The sequence below is a fragment of the Barbus barbus genome (genome assembly GCF_936440315.1).
Source record: "Barbus barbus genome assembly, chromosome: 27".
In the NCBI taxonomy this organism is placed as follows: domain Eukaryota; kingdom Metazoa; phylum Chordata; class Actinopteri; order Cypriniformes; family Cyprinidae; genus Barbus; species Barbus barbus.
The window spans coordinates 11179831-11197762 of NC_136755.1; positions in this window are offsets into that span (position 1 = coordinate 11179831).

Here is a 17932-nt window from a genome sequence, read left to right on the forward strand (position 1 = left end):
CAGCGCTGGATGGATTTTAACCCAGCATTTTTTAGTGTATGTGTATACATATATATGTTTTGAATTTGATAACCCACAGCTTTATGACTGTACTGATGCTGCCCACCGCTTTCCTCACAACAAGACCTAGTGTTCCTGTCCCCGGAGCCGTGCAGCACAAGACGATACTGTATACTTGAAACGAGATACGGCCACAGATGGTACAAAAACAGCCTAATCTGTGAGGGTTTTTAAAAATAGCCCAGCAAAGATGGACTGAGGGATCACACAAATAATACACCCTAGCAGAGGCCAGCCATCTGTGTGTGGCTGGATGAGTCGTTGTGGGCATGTTGTCTTGTCTCTGTAACCCCGGCTCAGCGACATGCAGCAGAAGTCATTTGAAGGATGCAGTAGTAACTCTGACTCATGGCTCCCAGCTGTAATGAGAGAAACTGCACCTTAATAGTGTACAGTTACCAATAATAGCTCTGCACACATCACATATTTATCTTGTGGGGATGCTGGGACTGCCTGCTCTGACATAGAGGAAATAGATCCAAAATCTTGTCTCAGTTTTAATCCCCCCTTAAACTGATTTAATAAATTAATATAATTTATTATTGTAATAAATGAATATGTTTTATTACTAAATTACTTGGTCCTACTGTATGGGTTATTATAGGCATCTTTCTACACATCAACAAAAATCCAGTCATTTTAATTTTCCAGTAAACAGTAAGTTTTTTTAACATTATATTTTTTCTTAATTTGTCATGATTTGTTCCCATAATTTCTTAATGAAAGCCTTTTTCTTTACTCTTTTTCTATATTTTTATAATATAAAGTATTATATGTTTTATATATATTAAATTTTCATTTTTAGTTTTATTGGAAAGCTGTGTCCCCTATGCAGTTACATGATTATTTATTTATTTCCTTTTTTCTCACATTTTCTGACGAAATGTTAGTGTAAAGGAAAAAGAGTGACAAATAATTGCAATCTTGGTCAGTCTCTATGTATTGCATCATTATTACATTAAACAAACATGCAAAATAAATAAGTAAACAATTTAGAAAACCAAATATGGTTATATGATTGTTATTTTTTTATTTATTTTTTTCTCTTTTTTTTAACCGACCTTCAATATTTATCCATTCATTTTCTTGTTAAATCAGTTGTTGGTTATAACATGAAATATCTGTCTCTCTCTATCTCTCGATTTTTTTTTTATTATTATTAGATTTTATTATGTTCTATTATGTTAGTGGCCTAATGTTAGTCGGACTTGTAATCCAAAGGTTATGAGTTTGAGTCTCAGGTCCGGCGGGGATTGTAGGTGGGGGGAGTGAATGTCCAGCGCTCTCTCCTCCTTCAATACCACGACTGAGGTGCCCTTGAGCAAGGTACCGAACCCCCAACTGCTCCCTGGGTGCCACAGCATAAATGGCTGCCCACTGCTCCGGGTGTGTGTTCACGGTGTGTGTGTGCACTTTGGATGGGTTAAATGCAGAGCACAAATTCCGAGTATGGGTCACCATACTTGGCCACATGCCACGTCACTTTCACTTAACCATTGCTGATCAAACATACAGTAAAAATCTGCATTTCCTGCAGTCTTTTCTATAGTCTTATTTTCACTATATGTTTATGTACAGTATCAAAAGAGCAAAAGAGCTCGGACATTCTGCAAAATATCTTTGTTTACAACTTTTGTTTTACACGAGTAATGGGGGTTTGCAATGACATGAAGGTTTTTTGTGGACTGTCCCTTTAACTGGTGCAGATCATGCAGAGATGTATGTCTAGAAGCACTAGATTTCGTAGTGTAGCTCAGCAGAGGTGATTACACACCACTAAAAATAGTCATGGCAGTGTTGTCTAACGCGAGCTCCAAAGCTCATTCAGGATAATGACAAACGCTACGGCTTACACTCTGCATATTTAGATTAATGTGGCTTTGAAATCACTTTCAGTCACGTCTTTGGAGATATAATCACCAACACTGTCACACCAATACTGTAGATGACTAGAACTGCACTACAAGAAACCATTAAAAACACACTGAACTGAAGCACAAACCGCAGCGCCACAGGAGGGCCTGTTGGACCGCAGCCTACACTTTGTCTTAAAGCCCGGCGACAGGAACGATAGCAGCTTGGTTTGCTTAATGAGGGCTGTTTTTCCTCACAGAGCATTATTCAGAAGACGCTGTTATTCGCCTCGAGAGTGACGGGTGAAATGAAGGAGGGGGTTTTGGGAGAGAGAGAGAGAGAGTGTGGTGTAAGGTGAGTGTGAGGTGAACGGCTGACTGGGCATAAGCACGCGGCAGAATGTTTGGAGTCTCAGGGGGCGAAGGGAAAGCAACTGGTGAGAGCAGACCTGACAGGGGCTTGAAAGAATCTGTAGTTGTTCAGATGGCATTCACACGCACATTAACTGTACGTCTCAGGGGAGCGATACAGTAATGTGTGTGTGTAAGTGAGCACGTCTGTGTGTGACCTCTGCGAAGACCGTGTCAGTCCACATCCCTTCATTGCACTCAGCTGTAGGTCCAAGCTTTGTTTATTCTCTGTTCTCCGTCTCACAGATGCTTCATTCTCATGATGGGCCTCCAGAAAACTCAGTGAGAACATGTGGATCCTTTTGCACAGAAAGAGCCATTTGTGTGTAAAAATGACTTTAACAGTGACCTCATGGCAACTTTTACTGTGTTGTTTACTTTTTAAGTACAAACATAATTATTTTCATACTTATTTTTTCATCATGATCTGTCCGCACAGTTTAGATTTATAAAATAAATATATGGAAATAAAAGCTTTAAAAAAATAAATAATAATAAAAATAAAATTTAGGTTTTATGCTATTTTTTACATTATGGTCTGGCGCCACAATTCTACGATGAATATATGGAAATAAAAGCTAATATACAGTTAGGTCCATATATATTTGGACACAGGCACAATTTTTATTATTTTAGCTGCTGGCCAAAACATATTCAAGTTATAATGAATATGGGCTTAAAGTGCACACTCCGAGCTTAATTTTGAGGGTATTCACATCAAAATAGGAGGAAATGTTAAAGAATTACAGCTCTTTAATATGTACCTTCCAAGTAATTTGACAATTGACTCAAAAGCTGTTTCATGGACAGATGTGGGCTATTCCTTTGTTATTCCTTTGGAGTTGATTCTAAGTGAGCCATTTGCATTTGGAAACTGTTGCTGTGAACTCACATCAACCCACAAGGAGCTCTCCATGTAAGTGAAACAGATGATTGTTAGTCTTCAAAAACAAAACAAATCCATTAGAAGTGGCCAAATCAACAGTTTGGTACATTCTGAGAAAAAAAGAATGCACTAGTGAGCTCAGCAAAATAAAAAGGCCTGGACGTCCACCAAGGACAACAGTGGTGAATGATCAGAGGATCCTCTCCTTGGTAAAGAAAAATCCTTTCACAACATCCAGCCTAGAGAAGAACACTCTCCAGGAGGTAGGTGTGCGTCACTGTCAAAGTCTACAATCAAGAGAAGACTTAATGAGAGCAAATACAGAGGGTTCACCACAAGGTGCAAACAAGGCCAGATTAGACTTTGCCAAAAACATCTAAAAAAGTCAGACCACTTCTGGTAAAGCATTCTTTAAACGGCTGAAATTAAGATGAACCTGTACCAGAATGACAGGACGAAAAAATTATGGAGAAGGCTTGGAACAGCTCATGATCCAAAGCATACAACATCATCTGTGAAACATGGCGGAGCAGTGTGATGGCACGAGCATGCATGGCTTCCAGTGGCACTGGGTTACTGGTGTTTAGTGATGACGTGACAGAAGACAGAAGCAGCCGGATGAATTCTGAAGTGTACAGGGATATACTCTCTGCCCAGATTCAGTCAAATAGAGCAAAGTTGATTGGGCGGCGATTCATAGTACAAGCGGATGATGGCCCAAAACATACAGCAAAAACAACACAGGAGTTGGCCAAGTCAATGGCCAAGTCAATCTACTGATCTCAACCCGATTGAGGATCCATTTCACTTGCTGAAGACAAAACTAAAAGCAGAAAGAGCCACAAACAAACAACAACTGAAGTCAGCTGCAGTAAAGGCCTGGCAAAGCATCACAAAGGAGGAAACCCAATCTCTGGTGATGTCCATGACTTCCAGACTCAAGGCAGTCATTGCCTGCAAATGATTCTAAACAAAATATCAAAAATGTACATGTTATATGATCATATTTATTTGTCCAATTACATTTGAGTCTCTGAAAATGGGGGGGACTGTGTATACAAATGGTTGTAACTCCTAAGAATTTTATGTTATATTTTTATTCAACCCCTTGAATTAACTTCAATTTCATCTTGATTGTTTCATTTTAATTCTATTCTGGTGGCATACAGAGCCGAAATTATGTGTCAGTTTCCTAATATATATGGACCCAACTGTATATACAGTACAAATAACTATAAGAAATATTAATTATTACACTTTTTATTATCAGTGTTTGACATTTAAAATCGTAAATTATACTTTAAAAATCACCTTTCTTGCATTGAAAAACCACTCAGCCCAGGTAATCACACTGGATTCAATCTGCCTCTCGTTTATTTACCTATTGTTCAACAAACATCTGTTTAAAGCACTTACAAACTCCCTGAAGAGAACCAGCTGTAGGTTAAACCAGTCACTCAACCAGACGGTGAGCAGTCACATTATGTAACTCGCCAGAGGGCAGGAAAAAGACATGCATTGTAAGCACAAACACACACATTCTTTATCTATTAGCTGTTACGAGTAATAAAGTGTGTGTCTACATTATGTGTCAAGTTCAGGTTGCGAGGGCAGGGCTGCAGGAACTCAGAGGAGGCTTGATTTATTGTGCTGGATTATGTGAGACTGGGCTACAACTGGCAGTCTGCCATAGGGGGAGCCCTTGACCTAGAAACTGGGCAACAAAAAAACAAGTTAAAGAAAACTGAACTCAGTGACAACTGAAACAAAAGCTCCATAACCCTTTAGAAGCATGAAAGCTCGGAGACTGATTGTGCTGTTTATCAGTGAACCTCTTATATGGTTGACAGTGCTGGTTCACTAAGTTTCATGTGTTGCTGGCTTCCTTTGAAATATGTTGTTCAGTGTAGTGCATAGATCTGAATTCAAAGACCTACCAAGATTGCAGGCACTCACACACTGTTGTTTCCCACAGATTAAAGCTCATATAGCAATTTCCTTTGGTGACTGTGGATGAGAATGTGATGCAGGAACTACAGACTGAACACAATGACCTCAGGTATGTTTGGCCTCAACCATTCAGGATGTGTAGACCACTTACTGCTGCCAATATGTGACTGTGAGATCCAAGGGCTTTACATATATGAGAGAAAACTTCAGAATGAGTCAGTGAAGACTTTCATTACATTGCGTTTCATTACAAATTGGCTTAATTAAAGCAATAAATGAAAATAAATATGATTAAAAAAGTACATAGTTTTATTTTTATTACTTTAAGACTTTAAAAAAGTTGTAATAAAAATATAATTAAATAAGAATATTAAAATATGCAATTTTATTAACACTTCCCCTCTTATCCTCTGTCCTCTCTCCATAATACCGTACAAATTGGCTTAATTTAAGCAATAAATAGAAAATATTAAAAATAAAAATAATACATGAAAATTATATATATATATATATATATATATATATATATATTAGTGCTGTCAATCAATTAAAAAAACTAATTAATCGCAATTTGTTCTGAAATTAATCGCGATTAATCCCACCTAACATTAAAGTTTTTATACTTTTATATTGCAATAATTTCATATTCAACCTTCAAATTAATTTACAAACAACATACAGTATATTTTTAAGATTTGTTTAATGGCATCTTTTTTTATGCCTGAAGGCCAGTATCACTGATACCAATTAATACTGATTTCCCTATATATATATATATATATATATATATATATATATATATATATAAACGAATATTTAACCATTGACTATAGCCATTCAACATTACATTAAGAGCTTTCAATTTTAACATTTATTAGACTTTAAAAATAACTTCTAATTTAAGTGAATTTAAAATAATCTTCACATAAACACATTATAATAAATGTCATATTTATCTACCTGTGCCCCTCAGCAGAAATATATAGTTATAAAACACTAAATTCTAGACTAAATACAGATGAATCTATAAAACTAGAAACGTTATTGATTTCCTCTTTTTTTCTTGATGAACAGTCATCATAGCAGCTGGTTATTTTGTTATTTTGGCTACTATTTCTTTAAGAACTGCCATTACTGAACATGACGCGGTTCTGACGCGCATCGTATTTTCTCTTCTGACCGACTTCAGGTCGGACCCATTTCAGTCTCTACTAATGAGCTGAGGGAGACAGTGCTAGGATGCTCCAGGACAGTTTTGAAAACCATTTCGGAGACATGTTCTTAATAACTCATCATAACATATTACATGCATGCACAGTTTTATGGCAGCTTTAATCGCCTTTTTGCTAACTTCATGACTTAACTGATCACGACATTGCATGCTTGTATAGTTTCTTTCGCGATCTGATATGAAATGATACAGGCTATGCGCGCGCTGGCACCTTTGTGCGTGTATTTACTCGCGCCTGCCGCTGAAGTGAAGTTGAAGCGCGCAGGCTCCGCCCCTGCGTTAACGGCATTAAATCATTTTAACTGTTAAACTGAAAAAAATAATCATCTGCGTTAACGCGCTAATTTTGACAGCACTATATATATATATATATATATATATATATATATATATATATATATATATATATGTAAATACAGTGCCCTCCAAAAGTTTTGGAACAGTAAGGCCAATTCCTTTATTTTCGCTGTAGACTGTAAACATTTGGGTTTGACATCAAAAGATGAATATGAGATGAGAGATTAACATTTCAGCTTTTATTTACAGGTATTTTCATCTGGATCTGATGCACAATTTAGAAGATAGCATCTTTTGTTTGAACCCACCCAAGCATGCTTTGTCAGACAGGTTCTATTTAAGTGATTTCTTGATTCAACAGGTCTGGCAGTACTCAGGCCAGGGTTTAGCTAAATTTACATTTCTAAAAACTTAGCTTTCTAAAATAATGTGGTTAATCACAGTTCTTTCATGATTTAACAGGAGGGGGCAATTCATTTTTCACGTAGGGCCAGGTAGGTTTGGACAGCTTTTTTCCCTTAATAAATTAAATCATAATTTAAAAACTGCATTATCTTTGTGTAATATAAAAATTAGTTTGATGATTTGAATCATTTAAGTGAGACAAATATGCAAAAAAATAAAAAACAGGAAGGGGGCAAAAACCTTTTCACGGCACTATATATATACAGGTCCTTCTCAAAAAATTAGCATATTGTGATAAAGTTCATTATTTTCTGTAATGTACTGATAAACATTAGACTTTCATATATTTTAGATTCATTACAACACAACTGAAGTAGTTCAAGCCTTTTATTGTTTTAATATTGATGATTTTGGCATACAGCTCATGAAAACTCAAAATTCCTATCTCAAAAAATTAGCATATCATGAAAAGGTTCTCTAAATGAGCTATTAACCTAATCATCTGAATCAACTAATTAACTCTAAACACCTGCAAAAGATTCCTGAGGCTTTTAAAAACTCCCAGCCTGGTTCATTACTCAAAACTGCAATCATGGGTAAGACTGCCGACCTGACTGCTGTCCAGAAGGCCATCATTGACACCCTCAAGCAAGAGGGTAAGACACAGAAAGAAATTTCTGAACGAATAGGCTGTTCCCAGAGTGCTGTATCAAGGCACCTCAGTGGGAAGTCTGTGGGAAGGAAAAAGTGTGGCAGAAAACGCAGCACGACGAGAAGAGGTGACCGGACCCTGAGGAAGATTGTGGAGAAGGACCGATTCCAGACCTTGGGGGACCTGCGGAAGCAGTGGACTGAGTCTGGAGTAGAAACATCCAGAGCCACCGTGTACAGGCGTGTGCAGGAAATGGGCTACAGGTGCCACATTCCCCAGGTCAAGCCACTTTTGAACCAGAAACAGCGGCAGAAGCGCCTGACCTGGGCTACAGAGAAGCAGCACTGGACTGTTGCTCAGTGGTCCAAAGTACTTTTTTCGGATGAAAGCAAATTTTGCATGTCATTCGGAAATCAAGGTGCCAGAGTCTGGAGGAAGACTGGGGAGAGGGAAATGCCAAAATGCCTGCAGTCCAGTGTCAAGTACCCACAGTCAGTGATGGTCTGGGGTGCCATGTCAGCTGCTGGTGTTGGTCCACTGTGTTTTATCAAGGGCAGGGTCAATGCAGCTAGCTATCAGGAGATTTTGGAGCACTTCATGCTTCCATCTGCTGAAAAGCTTTATGGAGATGAAGATTTCATTTTTCAGCACGACCTGGCACCTGCTCACAGTGCCAAAACCACTGGTAAATGGTTTACTGACCATGGTATTACTGTGCTCAATTGGCCTGCCAACTCTCCTGACCTGAACCCCATAGAGAATCTGTGGGATATTGTGAAGAGAAAGTTGAGAGACGCAAGACCCAACACTCTGGATGAGCTTAAGGCCGCTATCGAAGCATCCTGGGCCTCCATAACACCTCAGCAGTGCCACAGGCTGATTGCCTCCATGCCACGCCGCATTGAAGCAGTCATTTCTGCAAAAGGATTCCCGACCAAGTATTGAGTGCATAACTGAACATAATGGCCATTCTTTTATTGGTCGGATGAAATGTGCTAATTTTTTGAGATAGGAATTTTGGGTTTTCATGAGCTGTATGCCAAAATCATCAATATTAAAACAATAAAAGGCTTGAACTACTTCAGTTGTGTTGTAATGAATCTAAAATATATGAAAGTCTAATGTTTATCAGTACATTACAGAAAATAATTAACTTTATCACAATATGCTATTTTTTTGAGAAGGACCTGTATACACACACACACACACACACACACGTGTGTGTGTGTGTGTGTGTGTGTATATATACTGTATGCCTAATTTTATTCTATGTATTTATGTACATTTTTATTTTTATATTTATAATTATTTTTTATTATTTTTATAATTTATAATATAAAATTATACTTCTATAGTTTTTTTATTCTATATATATAGCCATAATAAAAATATATAAATAATAATACATTTTATATATATATATATATATATATATATATGCAATAAATATTTAATAAAATATACGATAAACTGAAATAATAGAACAGAAGGTATTTGGAAGGCACATATCTACATAGAAGGTATTTGGCTTAGGTAAGGGAAACAGTTCTCCAGAAATGGTTTTACATGTCCATTTACAAACCTAGGGTTTGTCCCTAGAATGGTCTGTTATTACCTTATTTGGAAGGGTCATGAGTGTTGAGCTCTGCTCTGATTGGCTGTTTAACAGCGCAACACAGCAAACAGATCTCTACTGTCTGGTGTGAAGCATGGAGAGTAATTTACATGTACAGAACTCTTATTATTCAACTATGCCAAGGTAAAGTTTTCCATTCTATGGCACCTTTAAAGTATATAAAACAAGCTGTTCCAGTCATTTAAAATGACAGAAGTACTCATGAAGGGAAAAAAAGTGGTAAATGTGTCCTTAAGAAGATCTTCTGAGACAGTTATCTGTCTAGTTGTACACAGCGTCTTTATGAAACTGCTTCTTTCTCACAGACAGAACTCTGTGGTCACGAGGGACTTACGCACTCATACCTGAACACGCTTCAGTGATGCTAACATCAAATGATGGATTGAGGCCATCGGGTCTGTGTGCCATTCCATCACTGATAGGAATGAAAGATTAAGGTAAAAAATGTGATGCTGCGATAGACAGACTTCGCACTTTTTCATAGCGAACGTTCACTCAGTCAGGTAGTCAAAATACTGTGTCAAATGAGCGTCATCTAATTAGTAATTAGCTCTTGAAAAAAAAAATCTGAAAAGAAAGAAGACGCTGAGTTTCTGATGTTGCTGATGTGTTTGCCTGTCCTTGTTGTAGCAATGAGTGAGCTCTTCCTTGACACAAGAAATCGATGTGACTGGCATTGATTCTGTGCAGTTAAACACTAGAGACACATCACCTGTCCAAACTCATGTCTGCTAGATTGGTGGAAGAACACTTGCACTTTCACTCCAAATGTTTTATAATTGTCATTCCAAACATCTATCACTTACATTCTTATGAAAGTCAATAGGGATTAGTTTTGTTTTGAACTCGTACTGACTTGCATTGTATGGACAAAAACAGTTGAAACATTCAATTAGTGAATAATAGACTAATTATATGATGCTTTTATGGGGAACTATTCATCTGTATCAGTGATTCTCAATCCTTTTGACTCCCAAGTCTCCCAAAAGACAATATATCAATAACAAACTTCAGCTGGTGTCATTTCTTATGACAAAGCTGCTCAGTTTCAACTTTTGATTTACATAAACTGGGAGTGGCAGTATATCAAAATAGTAATAAATATTATTTATTCCCAACCATAATCCCAATAACTGAATGTTCATTGTTTTTTTACATGACTTTTCTAGTTTCTAATCACAAATACTTGGTCCTAAACTTTTTGTGAAATGTTTACTCACAAATAGTAATTCCTTCTTGATAATATAGAAAATATTTGAGTCATTCTACTTTAAAATTTAATGTTTAATTCAATGTATTATGTGCCGTTTCTTTGTAATTAATTGTGCAATTTCTGAGTGAAAATTTTCTACATATTTTTTTTTCACTGTATTATTTTTGCTTAAATCAGCTTATTTTAAATCTTGTTTTATTCTATTTTAAATCATTTTAAGCCATGTTGTGGAAATCTAGTGAGTCCTCTAGTGAGTCACAGCCCCTGGTTAAGAACCACTACAGACACATAAATCTGTATTTATAACTGATTTCAGGATATCTGTTTTGTTCCATGTAATGCATGTATGCAACTTGCTTATCCATTGATATCTTCACTTTCCCACCGCTACACATCAGATCATCTCATAGACCCCATTGACTCATGGCCACCTCACTGCCGTTTACAGCAGCCAGTGCGAAAGCTGATTCCCATTTTGTTCTCTGCTTGCCGCTATTTCTCTCATACATAATTCAGCCACCCCCAGATCGACCCCTCTTTCATAGGAACAGACTCTGCATGCTGTAGTGTGCTGATGTCCCTCAGCAGTGAGCGAGTGTATATGCATGTGTGTGTGTGATTGAGTAAGTGACAGGGGGTTAATGTGTCTTCAGGGCTGCTCTCTCCATATGTCAATATTTAACCAGCGGCTCTCTCTCTCTCTCATTCCCTTTAGATTTTTTTACTCACTTTTTGTGGCTCTCTCTCTCTCATTCCCTTTAGATTTTTTTACTCACTTTTTGTGGCTAACATTATCAGACTTAGCATAGAACTAACTAGGAGATTAAAGTTAGCATAAAATCAAAACTGATGCCTGGTATTACAGTGCATGATTCATCAGTGCTAAACATAATACTTTGCTCTGTCTCTGAAATGAATTCCCTTTCTAGCTGATGGCACCAAGCCCTATGTTATCAGATTGGACACTGTTAACCGATCGTTTTGATTGCGATTGACTGCAAACCAGGGGGTCATGGTCTCAGCCTCAGGCATGACACCCTTGGAGCAGCCACAGCAGGGCTGGACAAAATTCAGAACTGAAGAACTGGCACCCTTTAGATTTATTAATGTGAATTTGAATTGATTTTGCCACGCCCACATGAAATTAAACTGGATTTTGAATTGGAATAGCATTCTGGGAAATTAAGTGTTTTTTCACCCTGGTTTATATGTCAATATGTCCTATATGTTTATATGTCCTCTAAGGCCTATAACATTTTCAAACTTCATTTTTTTTCAAACAAGGCTGTCAAACTAATATAACATCATATTTGAGGCCTAAACCATGCAAAAATATGCAAGTTGGTGCAGTTTCTGGTATTTATATGGCCTACTAGACATAAACTTACATAACTTATTACATACACTTACATAAAAATCATATAAATTTCAGTTGTCACTCTATACCCTGCAATAATTTGTCTCAGTAAGATGATATTTAAATGTTTAGTTGTATTTGTAGTATTTATCATGGGGGGACAGAATATAATTCAATGTAATACAATGATGATTGAGAGGTGTTGAACATGAATGTTCAGATGTTGAATCAACATTCATCAAAACCATAATGTTTCATATCTGATATATTTTAACATGAATTTTCTAAAACAGTGATGAATGGGTAATCAAATAAACATAAGTTACTTCAGTCCAGTAAGTGTTCATCTTGAAATATTACTAACAATGTAAAAGTTATTATTAAATTTACTTTATTAAAATCAATAAAGATTTCACAGCAGAAAGACACATGAACCACGATCCAAAGGGGGGAATTTTTACAATTATACTAAAAGGCCTTTTACTTGTTTAAAAAAAGCAGAAGACACATAGTAGATCAAGTACAACAGGTTTTTCAAAGTTTTGATCATGTTCATAATTTTGAGCCATAATAAATTTGTGTGTCAAATATGATACAGTAGGCTTTATAGGGTTGAATAATCACTACATTTGATTGACAGGCTTAGTGGTCTCAGACCTTTGAAAGATACTCAGTTTTGTTTAAGCCACATATTAGCAAGTAATATCCAAGATATGCAAGAACAGAAATATATATTCTGAATTGTTTTCTGAGTTATGAAAATGTGGTACTTATTATGGGTTTTGATTGCCATTTCATGTTGATTTTAACATTCATTAACCTGTATTTAAAAGGCTTTGGTAAATCAATGCATCCAGTTTGCATACATTAATATGCATGTGACGTCTTTACTTATTAAAATCCTAAAGATACTGTATACATTAAGTCACCGTAATGTGAAACAGTCAAAATTAACACATACAGCTGTAACAAATTATTACCCACTAAAGTCACACATAACTTCTGCTTCAGGAACTATAGATCCTGAAGATGCATCAGTGTTATCTGTCTTACTGTTAGAATGGCAAGCTTCCTCAGCCATTCTCATTTCCATGTGCATGTGTTTTCAGGGGCCATCTGAAGAGCCCCTCATAGTCTCAAAGGAGAGAGAAAGCTACAAAGGGGGTTTCAGTCTGTAGCTCTGTTTCTCTCTCATTCCCGCATTGTGTTGCTGAATGTGGTATGATAAGTGGAAGATGAGTTACCTTTGATCTGTTGGGTTATGCATTATTCAGATGTTGTCGCTTGCTCACTCTATCGGGCTGCGTGACGGAGAGGGGCAAGATTTCTCCCTGAGTCAGCATGTTCTCATGGATTTTCCAACCACTAATTAAGGCTAAACTTTCTAAAGATCACATTAGGCATTCCAAGATTAACGTTAATAGATCTTTGTCCAACAAGTTGATTAAATAAGCATGATTTGAAACTCTCCATGTCTAATCTGGGAACTATTTCTTTTGTTGCTTCATGTGTAGCTTCAAAATCAAGGCATTCAAAAAACCCAGAAAACCGAATGTATGTTCCATGACAAAGCGTACAGATCTACACCACATGGAATGCTAAGAATGATGAGGATGTGAAATGCTAATGTGAAACAGCATGCCATGCTGAGGTTTACACTACACAGTCATCTGATAAATATCCACTGGAGAATTCCCGGCTCTGTCTGTGCCTGCCTGCCTGCTCGTCTCACACCAGTGACTGAATACCTCATAAATCACTATAACAGTGATTCCCAGCCATTCATTTTGCTTGTTAAACCTATAAATCGAAATGATGACATATTTGAAATCCATACTTTATGGAAGCTGGTTTCCGCCATGAAAATAGAATTGGCAATGGCAACTTTTCATCTCACAAATCTCACTTTTATTTTTCACAATTCTGACTTTTTTTCTCAGAATTACAAGTTTATATCTCACAATTTTGACCTTTTTCTCTGAACTCTGAGTTTACGTCATACAATTTAGATTTGTTTGTGAGTCTCTCTCATAATCTTGACTATTTTCCTTTTTTTTAATTGTTTATCTCTCAATTTTTTTTTTCCTATAAAAATTTTGAGTTTATATTGTGACTTTTCTCATAATCTTTGTTGCAGATTTTTTTTTTTTTACTCCATTGTGGAAACAAGCTTCGTAATACTTTTATTCAGCAAGTATGCATTAAGACAATCGATATTGACAAATAAAGATATTTATAATGTTACAAAAGTTTTATATTTCAAATAAATGCTTTGAACTTTCTATTCAGCAAAGAATCCTGAAAACAAATGTATTTTGACTTCCACAACAATATTAAGCAGCACAACTGTCTTCAACGTTGATAATAATAAATTAATAATAAATGTTTCTTGAGCATCAAATCAGTATATTAGAATGATTTCTGAAGGATCATGTGAAAACTGATGGCTGCTGAAAATTTTGCTTTGTTATCACAGGAATACATTTCTTTTGAAAATATTTTAAAATAAAAAACAGTTGTTTTGAAATGTAAAAATATTTCACAATTTAAAGCTGCAGTCCGTAACTTGTTTTTGGTAAAAAATAATCCGAAATCAGTATTTGAGCAAGTACATAACCAGCGTTCAAAACAATCGCCTTACTGGTACGGGTAGGTTTTCGCGGGAAATTCGAGCATGGCACTGCGTCATTACGTCACGTCTGTAAACATAAAGAAGTTGTCCCGACTAGTAGGCTCATGTGAGGATTCTGCAGGTGCCAGATCATTTATAGTCTTTTCTCACAGCAGCTAGAATAATGAAATGTATCATTTTGATGGCAGATTGTAATCTCAGTTGGGCAGAACAAACGTGGCAGACTTGTTACTTACTTGTTCAGATGGCAATATACTGTGAAAATTCTGATTTGAGTCATATATTCCAAGACGTAGCCTAGAGTCTGGGATTACTAAATACACGATTCATACCGGTGTGGTGACTGACAGCTACACATTCACCTCAAAACATATATTGAGGTTATAAAGATAATTCCGCACCTGGCTGCAATACCAGGTTTTCAACAAAGATGGCGACAAAGAGGCAAAACTTACGGACTGCAGCTTTAACACAATATTATATCATTATATATATATTTCTCATGATATTAACACATAACATTTAGTTGTCTCGTCCAACGCAAAAATCTCGTGGGACCTCTAACACACCTATCCCAAAAACATTGTAAACAAAACACAAAACAATTCTGTGATACGCATTTATTTGTTATGTGTAAACAATAAAGTGATAAATATTGACATAACTTATGTTTTATTAATGTATGTATGCTTAGCTTTTTTTTTTTGGTTTGTTTTTACAAACCCGATTCCAAAAAAGTTGGGACACTGTACAAATTGTGAATAAAAACAGAATGCAATGATGTGGAAGTTTCAAATTTCAATATTTTATTCAGAGTACAACATAGATGACATATCAAATGTTTAAACTAAGAAAATGTATAATTTTAAGGGAAAAATAAGTTTATTTTAAATGTCATGGCATCAACACATCTCAAAAAAGTTGGGACAAGGCCATGTTTACCACTGTGTGGCATCCCCTCTTCTTTTTATAACAGTCTGCAAACGTCTGGGGACTGAGGAGACAAGTTGCTCAGGTTTAGGAATAGGAATGTTGTCCCCTTCTTGTCTAATACAGGCTTCTAGTTGCTCAACTGTCTTAGGTCTTCTTTGTCGCATCTTCCTCTTTATGATGCGCCAAATGTTTTCTATGGGTGAAAGATCTGGACTGCAGGCTGGCCATTTCAGTACCCGGATCCTCCTTCTACGCAGCCATGATGTTGTAATTGATGCAGTATGTGGTCTGGCATTGTCATGTAAGAAAATGCAAGGTCTTCCCTGAAAGAGACAATGTCTGGATGGGAGCATATGTTGTTCTAGAACTTGGATATACCTTTCAGCATTGATGGTGCCTTTCCAGATGTGTAAGCTGGCCATGCCACACGCACTCATGCAACCCCATACCATCAGAGATGCAGGCTTCTGAACTGAGCGCTGATAACAACTTGGGTTGTCCTTGTCCTCTTTAGTCCGGATGACAAGGCGTCCCAATTTTCCAAAAAGAACTTCAAATTTTGATTCGTCTGACCACAGAACAGTTTTCCACTTTGCCACAGTCCATTTTAAATAAGCCTTAGCCCAGAGAAAATGCCTGCGCTTCTGGATCATGCTTAGATATGGCTTCTTTTTTGACCTATAGAGTTTTAGCCGGCAACGGCGAATGGCACGGTGGATTGTGTTCACCGACAATGTTTTCTGGAAGTATTCCTGAGCCGATGTTGTGATTTCCATTGCAGTAGCATTCCTGTATGTGATGCAGTGCCGTATAAGGGCCCGAAGATCACGGGCATCCAGTATGGTTTTCCGGCCTTGACCCTTACGCACAGAGATTGTTCCAGATTCTCTGAATCTTTGGATGATATTATGCACTGTAGATGATGATAACTTCAAACTCTTTGAATTTTTTCTCTGAGAAACTCCTTTCTGATATTGCTCCACTATTTTTCACCGCAGCATTGGGGGAATTGGTGATCCTCTTGCCATCTTGACTTCTGAGAGACACTGCCACTCTGAGAGGCTCTTTTTATACCCAATCATGTTGTCAATTGACCTAATAAGTTGCAAATTGGTCCTCCAGCTGTTCCTTATATGTACATTTAACTTTTCCGCCCTCTTATTGCTACCTGTCCCAACTTTTTTGGAATGTGTAGCTCTCATGAAATCAAAAATGAGCCAATATTTGGCATGACATTTCAAAATGTCTCACTTTCAACATTTGATATGTTATCAATATTCTATTGTGAATAAAATATAAGTTTATGAGATTTGTAAATTATTGCATTCCTTTTTTATTCGTAATTTGTACAGTGTCCCATCTTTTTTGGAATCGGGTTTGTACTTTTCGATCCTAACGAAAAGTCCTATGGTTTCCTCTGACAAACATGACTTCTGTCTCACTTAAACTTTTACACAACAGTACAGCATATTTGTCAAACTGCTGGGAAACCCTGAACAATAATGTGTGTGTGTGTGTGCGTAGACAACCCTTTATATAAAAAAACTATAAAACCTAAAAATTTATTACAAACACAAACAGATGCCATAATACAGTGTCAAGATAACAAATGCACAACTAAATCCACACATTAATATTATATAATATGTTTTTTATTCAGTATGACTTAAATAAAACTTGTTTATACAGGTGGATCAAGTGTTTATACTAAAGATCAGAGGAGAGGTTGTTCTGGCTGTAGATGTAAAGATGTTGCTCAAGATAAATCCCTTAGCACTCTTTATTTGTTGAGTTCACTTAAGTGTAAAATAAACTTAGAGAAGAGTGTGCAATAGCAAACACCCACACATGCATTTGTTCACATGTCTACAGCTTACAATTACTTACAGTATGTTGAACAAGTACAGAGATCATCCACACAGACGTTCTCTGAAGTCCAGCACATATGGATGCGCTGCACTGTGCAAAATGCAGAAGGGGTTTGGTTTAATTTGGGATGCATTATCCACTATCACAGCAAGACAATATCACATTCAATAAATTATTATTACAGTGGAAACTCATAAAGTGCTCAGAGAGAGATATGAGTGAGGGCTGATAAGGGAACATTTCCCTGTCAGGTTTGTACAACAGATGAGTCCAATTTAGAGAGACTTGTGTGGGCAGTTTCTGTTTGCTAAAAGCTCAAGCTGAACATCTTCTAATATAACGTTCTCTCAACATACCGTAGAAAGAAAAGTGATTCCTTTTCATCCTTCAAGTATTGCTGGGGCTATCGTGAAAAACATCAATCACTGTTTTTATGCCATATTATTATTATTATGTGTAATAAGTGATGATCATTATTCAAGTGTTGTTTGCCAAAGTATGAGCAATTACTATCGGTCATAACTTAGTATTAAATTATAAAACTTAT